The sequence below is a fragment of the Myodes glareolus genome, chromosome 3 (genome assembly GCF_982192425.1).
Source record: "Myodes glareolus chromosome 3, mMyoGla1.1, whole genome shotgun sequence".
In the NCBI taxonomy this organism is placed as follows: domain Eukaryota; kingdom Metazoa; phylum Chordata; class Mammalia; order Rodentia; family Cricetidae; genus Myodes; species Myodes glareolus.
The window spans coordinates 78,447,414-78,460,233 of record NC_142028.1 but is presented as its reverse complement, the minus strand read 5'-3'; the positions used below and the strand labels follow the sequence as shown (position 1 = coordinate 78,460,233).

The following is a 12,820-nucleotide window of genomic DNA, read 5'->3' as shown; positions in this document are numbered from 1 at the left end:
TCTCAGTTTGCATTAATTCTAAAAAAAATCAATGCAATGATACATGTTATGGTTGTCTGAAAAACATTAAATACCCATCCAGGATTAATAAAGCAAAATTATAAAAATGTAATCTTGAAGAATTAGTAACCCAAACTGTACAGTGCTGGGATGGTTTCCAAAAAAATTTATGGATATTATACTTAAGCAGAGAAGGGATGCTTGGATTGTGAGCCTAGCCATTAATGTCAAGTTGGATGGGTAAAAGGAAAGAGGTGACGGAGAGAAATAATATGATCAAAATATATTGTACCAAAATATTAAATAAAAAATAAATTTTAAAATGTCAAAAGTTAAAAAAAAGAAGACAAGGGATGGATATCATCCCTTCTTTGAGGTCATCATACTTGCTTTGATCATGATTATCTTCCCTAAATGAACTCAAATTTTCAGAATCTGTAGAGTCATACACAGTTTTATTTCAACAGGAGTTTCTAAGAATCCAGCTTATTTACTCTTCCTGGAATATGTGTTTGCCCTAACCTGGTTCATCATCTATCCAAAATGTTTTCTTGAGCACACTTCTACTTTGTCTTTTCCTGTAACATAACATGTATTACATAAACCCATACATTTTCTTTCTTTCTAAACTCCTGAGCTCCTATCAAAACCAAAGTCAGAGGGAACATGCAACTATGCACATTCCATTTGTCTGAACATTTACCCCGGTTTGTGGTCATTTTACAACTTCAAATATTTGTTGAAGAAGTGAATGATTGAAAGACCAAGGTATGATGTGGACATTTAGCCAAAACATTATGATCCCATCCCACTGAATGGGTCGTCCAGTACCTTTACTCCTTTCCTACTTGGATCATTCAAAGACTGGGAGACTGTGGTGGAAAGAGCTTTGGCATCCAAGGCTACTGCTGAATTTCAGTTTGTGACTGCTTCCCTTTCTAAATCAGAGTTCTTTATAGTTTCGCTCACATTCTCTCTCTCTGTTGTGTGCCATGAGGAAGGGAGAGAAACACTTATGGGTTTCAAAGACTTTAATAAATCACACATAAGTGGGCTCACTGATTGACAGGGCTACAGGACAAGGACTCAGGAGTCTTGCTTTGCCTGGCAACCCTGAGAGGGGCAGAAGGGGGATTTAAAAGCATAAAAATATAAACTCAACTGTGCCAAGTTACAGGTATAATTTTACCAATCAAGAGTCAAAGACTAGGACTATGCCTATGTATTCCATCATTATCAACTGACACAGATGTAAGCTTTTCAGTCCAATCAGATTCATTTTTTTCTTTGTTGCTAGGAACAGCCATAATACTTTAGGAAATTAAGGGGGCATAACAGACTATTTATATTGTCTAAAGGTGGATCAGTCATTGAAAAGTTCTCAGCTCCCCTAAGGCCTGAGAACCTGAATTTTGTGTCACCCTACAGATAAAATGAAGTCTGAAGTCAAGATGGCAGTGCTTAGCACAAGCTGCTTTTGCCTGCTCCCTTCGATGTTATGGTAATAATGAACATGGAGCGAATAGGTATTACATTCAGGGCACTGCTACAAGGGAGTTACCCTGCTTCATCCCTCAACAATCCTCCAAAAGAATCTTGTTAAAAGTATCAGGGACTGCAGGGTCTTCTGTGTTCCACTCAACTCTGCCCTCCCCCCCAAGTTTGCCCTTTTGTCTGCAGTGTCCTTGGAATACCAGGTGTCCCTATTTTTGTGCTGAGGAGTTCCATTCAGACCGGTGAGTGTGTGCCATCCCAGGGCGGATAGTCTGGGAAGGAACCACAAAACCCCCTCAGCTCCTGCTGCAGGGCCTTCTTTGTTACACATGACCCTGCCTTCCACAAGCCTGACCTATTGTCTGCAAGGTCCTTGGCCCAGGAACAGTTCTTCTTCTTCTTCTTCTTCTTCTTCTTCTTCTTCTTCTTCTTCTTCTTCTTCTTCTTCTTCTTCTTCTTCTTCTTCTTTTTTTGTTCAACCAATTTAAAATTTTTATTTCTGGAAATTTTAGTATTCTATAATCACAGTTGCATTAATGAAGTAAAGCTTTCAATTAAAAAAACTCCATCTAGCCACACTATTTAAAAATTCACTGGTATGAATTGAATGGTTTTTTTTGTGCTACAAATATTTATTGAATAGCAAGTATAATGTCCATTGTCCCAAAATGAAATAACAAATAAACAAAACCCCAAAAGCAATTGCCACTAATCTCCTGTGTTAACACAAGCTGTGTTTAAGAATTAATAAGATATAAGGCTATCAACACAGAGGGGTGAGTTTCTGGTGGCTATGCAGGCCTGCAAGGGAGTGCCAGGGCACCTTCAGCTTCTGTTGCAAGGTCTTCTGTGTTCCACTCGACTCTGCCTTCCCTGCAAGTTCGCACTTTTGTCTGTGGGGTCCTTGGGCTACCAGGTGTCCCTGTTTCTGTGCTGTGGAGTCCCATCCAGACTGGAACAGTTCTTTCTCCTGCACTGAGGAGATCCACCCAGAGAGTCAGTCACAGCAAAGATTGGACCAAGATGCCAAGACTATCCTGGCTGCATTTGAAGGAAGACATGGGCAGACACTGATGCAAGAATTCCTCCAACAACTTGAAAGGCAACATGACATCACTAGAATCCAGGGATTATGCAGCAAGAATTGAACACCCTACTCCAGAAGAAATAGAAGAAATTGACTTTAAACGGAACATTATGAAAATAATAGAGGACGATAAACAGGACATGAAAAACTGCCATGAAGAAAAGGAGACGACCAACAAAAAGGTAGAGAAAATGAATAAATCTCTCAAAGATACCAAGAAAAACAAGAAAAAGCAATAAAACAGGTAAGTGAAACAGTTCAAGACTTGAAAAATGAAATGGAAGTAATGAAGAAACACAAATTGAGGGAAGACTGGATATGAAAAATCTGGGTAAACCAACAGGAATTACAGAGACAAGTATTACCAACAGAATACAAGAGATAGAAAAAAGAATCTCAGACACTGAAGATACTATAGAGGAAATAAATTCATTGATTAAAGAATAAAACAAATCCAACAAATTCTTAACACAAAACATCCAGGAAATCTGGGCCACCATGAAAAGACCAAACCTAAGAATAACAGGGGTAGAAGAAAAAGAAGAATCACAGCTCAAAGGCCCAGAAAATATATTTAACCATATTATAGAAGAAAACTTTCCCAACTTAAAGAAGGATATTCCCATGAAGGCACAAGAAGCATACAGAACACCAAATAGATTGGATCAAAAAAAATTTCCTGGCCATATAATAATCAAAACCCAAAACATAAGGAAAGAATATTAAGAGTGGCAAAGGAAAAAGGTCAGGTAACATATAATGGTAAACCTATCAGAATTACACCTGACTTCTCAATGGAAACCATGAAAGCCAGAAGGTCTTAGATAGATGTGCTGCAGAAACTAAGAGACCATGGATGCAAGCCCAGACTACTATATCCAACAAAGCTTGCATTCACCATCGATGGAGAAAACAAGATATTCCAAGACAAAAACAGATTTAAACAATATGTAGCCACAAACCCAGCCTTACAGTAAATACTAGAAGGAAAATCACAAACCAAGAAAGCCAACAACACCCATAATAATACAAGCATCTGACAACTCTCCACCAGCACAACTCAAAGAAGGGAAACACACAAACATTACTACTAGAAAAAATAGCCAGAGTTAACAACCACTGATCATTAATATCACTTAATATCAATGGACTCAATTCACCTATAAAAAGGCACAGGTTAAGAGAATAGATGCAAAAGCAGAATCCAATATTCTGCTGCTTACAAGAAACACACCTCAACCACAAAGACAGACATTTACTCAGAGTAAAGGGTTGGGAAAAGGTTTATCGATCAAACAGACCTAAGAAACAAATGGGTGTGGCTATTCTAATATCTAACACAATTGACTTCAAACTAAAATCAATCAGAAGAGATGGAGATAGACACTTTATACTCATAAAAGGAACAATTCATCAGGATGAAGTCTCAATCCTGAATATCTACGCACCTAATATAAAAGCACCCACATATGTAAAAGAAACATTATTAGAAACATTATCAAAATCCACACACTAATAGTAGGAGACTTCAACACTCCTCTCTCACCAATGGACAGGTCAACCAGACAGAAACCTAACGGAGAAATAAGAGGATTAATGAAAGTAATGAATCAAATGGACTTAACAGACATATATAGAACATTCCACTCAAATAGGAAAGAATATACCTTCTTCTCAGCACCTCATGAAACCTTCTTGAAAATTGATCACATACTTGGTAACAAAGCAAACCTTCACAGATACAAAAAAAAATTTCAGTAACCACCTGTGTCATATCGGATCACCATGGACTAAAATTAGAATTTAACAACAATTCTACCCACAGAAAGCCTACAAACTCATGAAAACTGAACAGTCAACTACTGAACCACCCCTGGGTCAGGGAAGAAATAAAGAAAGAAATTAAAGTTTTCCTTGAATTTAACGAAAATAAAGACACAACATACCCAAACCTATGGGACACTATGAAAGCAGTGCTAAGAGGAAAGTTCATAGCACTAAGTGCTCACATAAAGAAAATGGAGAAAGCTCACATTAGAGACTTAACAGCACAGCTGAAATATCTAGAAAGAAAAGAAGCAGACTCACCCAGGAGGAGTAGAAGACTGGAAATAATCAAACTGAGGGCTGAAATCAACAAAATAGAAACACAGAAAACAACTCAAAGAATCAATGAAACAAAGAGCTGGTTCTTTGAGAAAATCAACAAGATTGACAAGCCCCTATCCAAACTAATCAAAAGGAAGAGAGAGAACGTGCAAATTAACAAGATCAGAAATGAAAAAGGGGACATAACAACAGATACTGAGGAAATTCAGAGAATCATTAGGTCTTACTACAAAGGCCTATATGCCACAAAGTTGGAAAATGTAAAAGAAATGGACTTGTTTTTAGATAAATACCATATACCACAATTAAATCAAGACCAGGTGAACAATTTAAATTGACCTATATGTCGTGAGGAAATAGAAGCTGCCATAAAAAACCTCCCAACCAAAAAGAGCCCAGGACCAGATGGTTTTAATGCAGAGTTTTACCAGAAATTCCAAGAAGAGCTGATACCTATACTCCTTAAGGTGTGTCACATAATAGAATCAGAAGAGTCTTTGCCAAACTCTTTTTATGAAGCTACAGTTACCCTGATAGCAAAACCACACAAAGACTCAATCAAGAAAGAGAATTACAGATCAATTTCGCTCATGAATATCAATGCAAAAATTCTCAATAAAATACTGGCAAACCAAACCAAGAACACATCAAAAAATAATCCATTATGATCAAGTAGGCTTCATCCCAGAGATGCAGGGCTGGTTCAACATATGAAAATCTATCAATGTAATCCATCATATAAATAAACTGAAGGAAAAAAATCATAAGATCATTTCATTAGATGCTGAAAAAGCATTTGACAAACAGACTAGGATCCCAAAATGCCAGTACATGCAGACAAAACAAGACCCAGTGCCTTTGTCAATGGTTTCTCAGTCAGCCCCCATGCCAGCCACATTCAGAGACTCCTATTTGATCACATGCTCATTCAGTCCCAGGCCAGCTGGCCTTGGTGAGACCTGGAGGGAGAGGGGAGGAACTTGAACTTCCCACAGGGCAGGAAACCCTGACTGCTCTTAGGACTGCAAAGGGAGGAGGAGAGGGAGTGGGGGGGAGGAGAGGAAATGGGGGGAATGGGAGGGTATGGGGAGGAGGGGAGGCAGTGGAAATTTTTATAAACAAATAAATAAATAAATTTAAAAAAATGAAAAAAAGCATTTGACAAAATTCAACACCCCTTTATGATAAAGGTCTTGGAGAGGTTAGGGATTCAAGGATCATATGTTAATATAATAAAAGCAATATACAGCAAACCAACAGCTAATATTAAATTAAATGTAGAGAAACTCAAAGTCATTCCACTAAAATCGGGAACCAAACAAGGCTGTCCACTCTCACCATATCTCTTCAACATAGTGCTTGAAGTTCTAGCAATAGCAATAAGACAACATAAGGAGATCAAGGGGATTCAAATTGGAAAGGAAGAAGTCAAACTTTCGTTATTTGCAGATAATATGATTATGTACATCACTGACCCCAAAAACTCTTCCAAAGAACTCCTACAGCTGATAAATACCTTCAGTGATGTGGCAGGATACAAGATGAACTCAAAGAAAATCAGTAGCTCTTCTATACACAAAGGATAGAGAAGCAGAGAGGAAAATCAGAGAAACTTCACCTTTCATGATAGCCACAAATAGCATAAAGTATCTTGGGGTTACACTAACCAAGGAAGTGAAAGATCTATTTGACAAGAACATTAAGGCTTTGAAGTAAGAAATTGAAGAGGACACCAGAAAATGGAAGCATCTCCCATGCTCTTGGATGGGTAGGATTAACATAGTAAAAATGGCAGTGCTACCAATGGCAATCTATAAATTCAATGCAATCCCAACAAAATTCTTCACAGAACTTGAGAGAACAATAATCAACTTTATATGGAAAACCAAAAACTCAGGATAGCCAAAACAATCTTATACAATAAAGGAACTTCCAGAGGCATTACCATCCCTGACTTCAAACTATTACAGAACTACAGTAATGAAAACAGCTTGGTATTGGCATCAAAATAGAGACGTTGACCTATGGAATCGAATTGAAGACCCGGATATTAACCCACAAACCTATGAACACCTGATTTTCCACAAAGGAGCTAAAAATATACAATGGAAAAAAGAAAACATCTTCAACAAATGGTGTTGGCATAACTGAATTATCAACCTGTAGAAGAATGAAAATAGATCCATATCTATCCCCATGCACAAAACTCAGGTCCAAATGGATCAAAGATCTCAATATAAAGCCAGCCACACTGAACCTCACAGAAGAAAAAGTGGGAAGTACACTTGAACACATTGGCACAGGAGACCATTTCCTAAATATAATCCTAGCAGCACAGACACTGAGAAAAACAATTAAAAATGGGACCTCCTGAAACTGAAGCTTCTGTAAAGCAAAGGACATGGTCAACAAGGCTAAATAACAGCCTACAGAATGGGAAAAGATCTTCACTAACCCCACATCAGACAGAGGTCTGATCTCCAAAATATACAAAGATCTCAAAAATTGAACACCAAAAGATCATATAATCCAATAAAAAAACTGGAGTACAGACCTAAACAGAGAACTCTCAACAGAAGAATCTAAAATTGCTGAAAGACACTTTAGGAAATGTTCAACATCCTTAGTCATCAGAGAAATGCAAATCAAAACAACTCTGAGATTCCATCTTATACCTGTAAGAATGGCCAAGATCAAAAACACTGATGACAACTTATGCTTGAGAGGTTGTGGGGTAAAGGGAACACTTCTGCATTGCTGGTGGGAATGCAAGCTAGTACAACCCCTTTGAATGTCAGTGTGGCAATTTCTCAGAAAATTAGGAAACAACCTTCCTGAAGCTCCATCAATACCACTTTAGGGTATATATCTAAAGGATGCTCAATCGTGCCACAAGGACATGTGCTCAACTATGTTCATAGCAGCATTGTTTGTCATAGTCAGAACTGGGAAACAACCTAAATGCCCATAAACCAAAGAATGGATTTTAAAAAATGTGGTACATTTACACAATAAAGTACTACACAGCAGAAAAAAAAATAATGACGTCTTGAATTTTGCAGGAAAATGAATGGAGCTAGAAAACACCATTTTTAACAAAGTAACCCAGACCCAGAAAGACAATTATCACATGTACTCATATCACTTATAAGTAGTTCTTAAATATAAAGCAAAGAAAACCAGCCCACAAAATCACAATCCCAGAGAACCTAGACAACAATGAGGATCCTAAGAGATACATACGTGGATCTAATCTATATGGGAAGTAGAAAAAGACAAGAACTCCTGAGTAAATTGAGAGAGGGTTGAACAGGAGGTGAGGGGCAGGGAGGGGAGCAGAGAAAACCTTAGAGCAAAATAAACTCAATAATAAATTCTACTTTGCTAGGTACTACTTCGGTGATGATCTGTAACCCTTTTCTGAAACGCATTAACTCATCTGAAAAACCAGACTAAAACAACTGGGGGAACACGTTGGGACTTTTTTTGCAGTTTTTATTGTTTTTATTGAGCTATACACTTTTTTCCACTCCACTCCCTTCCCCCTTTTTTCCCTCAAATCTCCTCCATGATCCACATGCTCACAATTTACTCAGGAGAACTCAAGTCACCCACATCTACCCATAGTGATGATGTTTATTAGCAAGACCTTTTGTGCAGGCATGTTCTCTACTGCCTCAGGAACCAAGGTTCACATCCTGGGTATAACCCACCATCTCCCCTATTCCTTTCTGCTCCACAGGTATCTCAGTCACACTCTCCATTTATGTACTCCACCACAACCCGAAGGTGTGGCCAAGCCTGCTGTAGAAGAGAGGACCTGCTTTTTGTCCCAGCCGCCCAGCTACTTACACCTGAAATAACCACACAGAAACTGTATTAATTAGATCACTGCTTGGCCCATTAGCTCTAGCCTCCTATTGGCTAACTCTCTCATCTTGATTTAACCCATTTCTAATAATCTGTATATCACCAGGAGCCATCTTTCCTGTGGCTTACCGGGAAAGATTTGGCATGTCTGACCTAGCATCTCCATGGCGGCTCTCTCTCTCTCTGCCCTTCTTCCTCCCAGCATTCAGCTCTGTCTACTCTGCCTACCTAAGTTCTGCCCTATCAAAAGGCCAAGGCAGTTTCTTTATTCAACCAATGAAAGCAACACATAAACAGAAGGAACTCCTACACCACAAACCCAGAGGTAGGAGGCTCCACAGGTGGGCAGGGGGAGATCCCTCCAGACCAAAACCTGTTGTCCCCACCTCTATCATCTTGTCCCCCCGTGGGTTGAAAGCAGCAGTTTAACTTCTGCCTGTCCTGACAAAGGTGTCATGTCCCTGCAGGTGTTTGGCCCTTCCAGGTTTGCACCAGATTCTCCCTGACATAGCCATTCATTCCTGCCCTTCTCAGGAGGAGCAAGGTGAGACATCCTGTGTATATTGATGTATACTGTGGGGATATTTCCAGCATACCTTGATGTTTTTCGCCTCATGCATACATGACATCTCCAGGTATATTATATTGGTGGGTATGGGGGAAAAGCTTCTTGGGGATGTGTCTGTGCACAAAAGAAGGATAGCATTGCAGGAGACACTGTGAAGACCTTGACCCATTGCTCCTCCCATTGGCCAGATTTCTATGTCAGTGAATGCCACAACCTTACACATGCTCTCATATATTAGGGGCTGGACTGTAGGTTGATTTTTTCCCTATGATTGTAAATTCTGGCGTCCAGCTTTTCAAGTTTCAGTGCTCTTATGTGCCATACCTTTTTACACACCTCAGTCAGGTCCACTATCCTTCCTGGGCACTTATCTAATTCTAGATTCACTGAGGCAAGAGATAAGTTTGTTCGGGTGTCAGTCATGGACAACTGTCCAGTCAGATCAGATACTTGAGGTATTATACTGTGTCTTTCTTTCTTTCTTTCTTTCTTTCTTTCTTTCTTTCTTTCTTTCTTTCTTTCTTCCTTCCTTCCTTCCTTCCTTCCTTCCTTCCTTCCTTCCTTCCTTATTTTTTTTTTTGGGGGGGGATTTTCGAGACAGGGTTTCTTCATAGCTTTTGGTTCCTGTCCTGGAACTAGCTCTTGTAGACCAGGCTGGCCTCGAACTCACAGAGACCCATCTGTCTCTGCCTCCCGAGTGCTGGGATTAAAGGCATGCACCACCACTGCCTAGGCACACTGGGTCTTGTAAGAAAAGGTTCACTCCAAGTGCATGGACTCCACCTGTGCAATCTCTCAGCACAATTGAAGAATCAGTGCCAATGTGTACATACCTCTTGTAATTGCCCAAGGCCAAATTTTGACAGATAATGTATATTACTTAGAGTTACTACAGACAATAAGAGTTAAAGAGGAGGAGAATAAATATTTTTTGTGAAAATGCTCTGTTGTATATACACATTTACTAAGGCTCATGATGAGTGAAATATAAAATCCTCTTGACATGGCTATTGAAGGCTTTCCAGGGGCTTCTAGGAAAATCCTCAAGGCTCCTGTGGGACCAAACTCACTGTTGGATTTAAAGGATTGTGCAGAAGCAGGTTTTTCTGAGCCCATACTTCATGAATTCCTCAAGCCAGTTGTTCTTCAAGACACAGGCTGTCTAGTATCTGGTACAATTCAGGATTGAACGTTCCCCTGTTAATTCAGCAAACTGTGTCACTGACACTAGAAGACAGCAGAGTTTTGGGTAACTCAGCTTAAGTTGGAATGAAGCATGCTGTTGTTGGCATTCTCTGAGACAGTCTCAGGCTTGCCTCGCGTTCATAATCCCTCGGCCTCAACTTCCCAAGTTCTGAGATTCATGTACAGGCCCACACACATTGCTTTGCTCAGAAGTTTTTTTTTTAAAAAAAATTCTATTGTATTTAACCCCATTTTTATTCCATAAATTCAAATCAATTACATTTTAGAACCAAGTAAAAATGATTATTTTGAATCAAAAGTAAATTATTAAGACACTGCTGTGTGTTAGGTGCTATTATAGATAAAAACATGGGAATAAATGATACTACACTATCCTTGCCTCCAACTCAAAGCTGTATTCCACAAAGAAAATATATCTGTGGTCAAAATATATTCTTCCTCCATTCTTTCACTCATTCAATGTGCAGGTTTAAAAATGTTCCATGTGCCTGACGTCAGCCCATGCCCTGAAGGAGGCATCTTCTTGACTACAGCACTGATGGTGCCATGGGTGCCCCAGAAGGACAGGGACAGTCAGTTAAGAAATGGGAGCCAGCTGCTCATTCCTGACCTTTGGGAATAGGTCATTTTCAAGGACATCAAAAACTTGATCTGAATTAAGTTAGATGGGCAGAAAAGAGATGAAGGCACCAGCCAGTCAAGGGTATGGCTGCAGCTAGGCATCTGATGGAGGTACAAAGAATCATTGTGGGGGTGGAGTCAGGGAGACCAGGGAAATCCAGGAGAGAAAACTGAAGCAGGAACAAGAGACATTTCTGAAATACAGTTAGATGGCTACAGATGCTGATTAAGGAGACAGAGGTACACTAAGTAGGAACCAGATGGAGCAGCCGATTGAAGATCCCCAAAACAATCCTCCTTAGAAATTTTGCTACTAAAATCTGACTCCTCTCCTTGGAAGCCATGACTGAGATCCACCTGGATGGAATAAACTAAGCAATGATTAACTTTATAAATAATTCACTAGTTTGAGCTCTAATGCTTAGAATACTGGCCTAACAGACTTCATAACCGTAAAAGAACTAAGGTCAAAGTAGCCTTGAAATACACAGAGGCTGAATCAAAAGTCAGGAGAGCCACAGCCTGGGGAAGAAGTGGGCATGACCTGTAATGACAGAGGTTAGACTGGATCTGTGAAGATAGCCCCTGAATGCTGTTCTGGGCTATTTCAGGGGCCTCTCTGCTCAGGTCAGAAGTCATTGAGTTTTATTGTCCCTTTCTGACCCAGAAATTGCATTGGAAAACAATTTGCTATGAATGAGCTGAAGGTGGTTGTGGCCCTGACCGTACTCCGCTTTGAGCTGCTGCCAGATCGCACCAGGGTGCCCATCCCCTTAATACGACCTGTGTTGAAATCCATAATGGGATCTACCTGCATCTCAAGAAGATCCACTGATTCTGGTAGGGACAAGGACAGACTCGATGAGCATGCTGCCTGACATCCCCTCTTCATGTCATCTGTTCCTGTCACCATCTGGCTCTCTGTCTGCTCATCTTTCCTCACCTCTTTGCTCCCATGCCTCCTGGCCTCCACCCCTCTTCTTCTAGATTCCCTATTTGTTTTCTGTCTCTTATTACCCGCATCTGATACCTAGTCTTCTCTGTCCTCCAGCCTCCTCTCCTGCCTTTTACCTTTCTGTTGTCTTATTTTTCCTACATGATTCTTCGTTACACCAATAACCAACTATCACAACCTTGGTGGTCTGAAATAACTGAATGTCATTATCTTACAGTTCTGGATCTCAGAAGTCTGAAATGGGTGTCACTGAAAGGAAACCAGTTGTTGATAAGACCAACCTTCTGGAGAGTTCTCTGGAGAGTCCGTCTCCTCCCCCTTTCAGTATAAACTACCATTCCATGTCACTGGACTGTCACCCTGCTTTAAAGCCAGCATCCTCCAAAATACTGTCTTCTAATTTCTTTCCTTTTTGCAAAGATTTTTGTGACATCATCAAGCCCACTAAAAAAAATCCAAAACAATTTTACCAGCTTAATATATTTCTCAGTCCAACAGACTAAGCCCTTTTGAATTATGAGGAACATTCATGGGCTCCAAACTCAGGGCTTGAACATCATTGTGAAGTCTGGCATAGTCTTTACATGACTGTTACCTGGTCAGTTTGTCTACATCTCTCCTGCATAGTCCCTCTCTACCTGACTGTCCTCTACACAAGTTTCTCCACTTTGTGGACAATAAAGTTCCCAGTGTCATACACAGTGTTTGCCATGTTTCCATAGTCAAACTGCTCGAGGATCAGGATCTGTGATGCCATGGACAGATTTACCTGCTATACCATGTTCTGTTTCTTAGAATGGGCTTCTCTGGAAGCCACTGTGTGTAACCAGGACCTCTTTCCTAACCTACCACTTTTCTAGGCTATAGCAGGCCGGTTCTGAGAAACTGCAGGAGAGGTCAGACTGGTTAT

The 12,820-nt window shown here is 40.0% G+C and overlaps 1 long non-coding RNA gene across 1 annotated transcript; it reads left to right on the top strand.

Annotated features, from left to right (window-relative positions):
* Positions 1-11,409: 11,409 nt before the first annotated feature.
* LOC125412649 (uncharacterized) lies at positions 11,410-12,607 on the top strand. The gene is made up of 3 exons (XR_015000896.2): positions 11,410-11,513; positions 11,623-11,795; positions 12,128-12,607. It is a non-coding gene; the product is annotated as an uncharacterized LOC125412649 (long non-coding RNA).
* Positions 12,608-12,820: the final 213 nt, after the last annotated feature.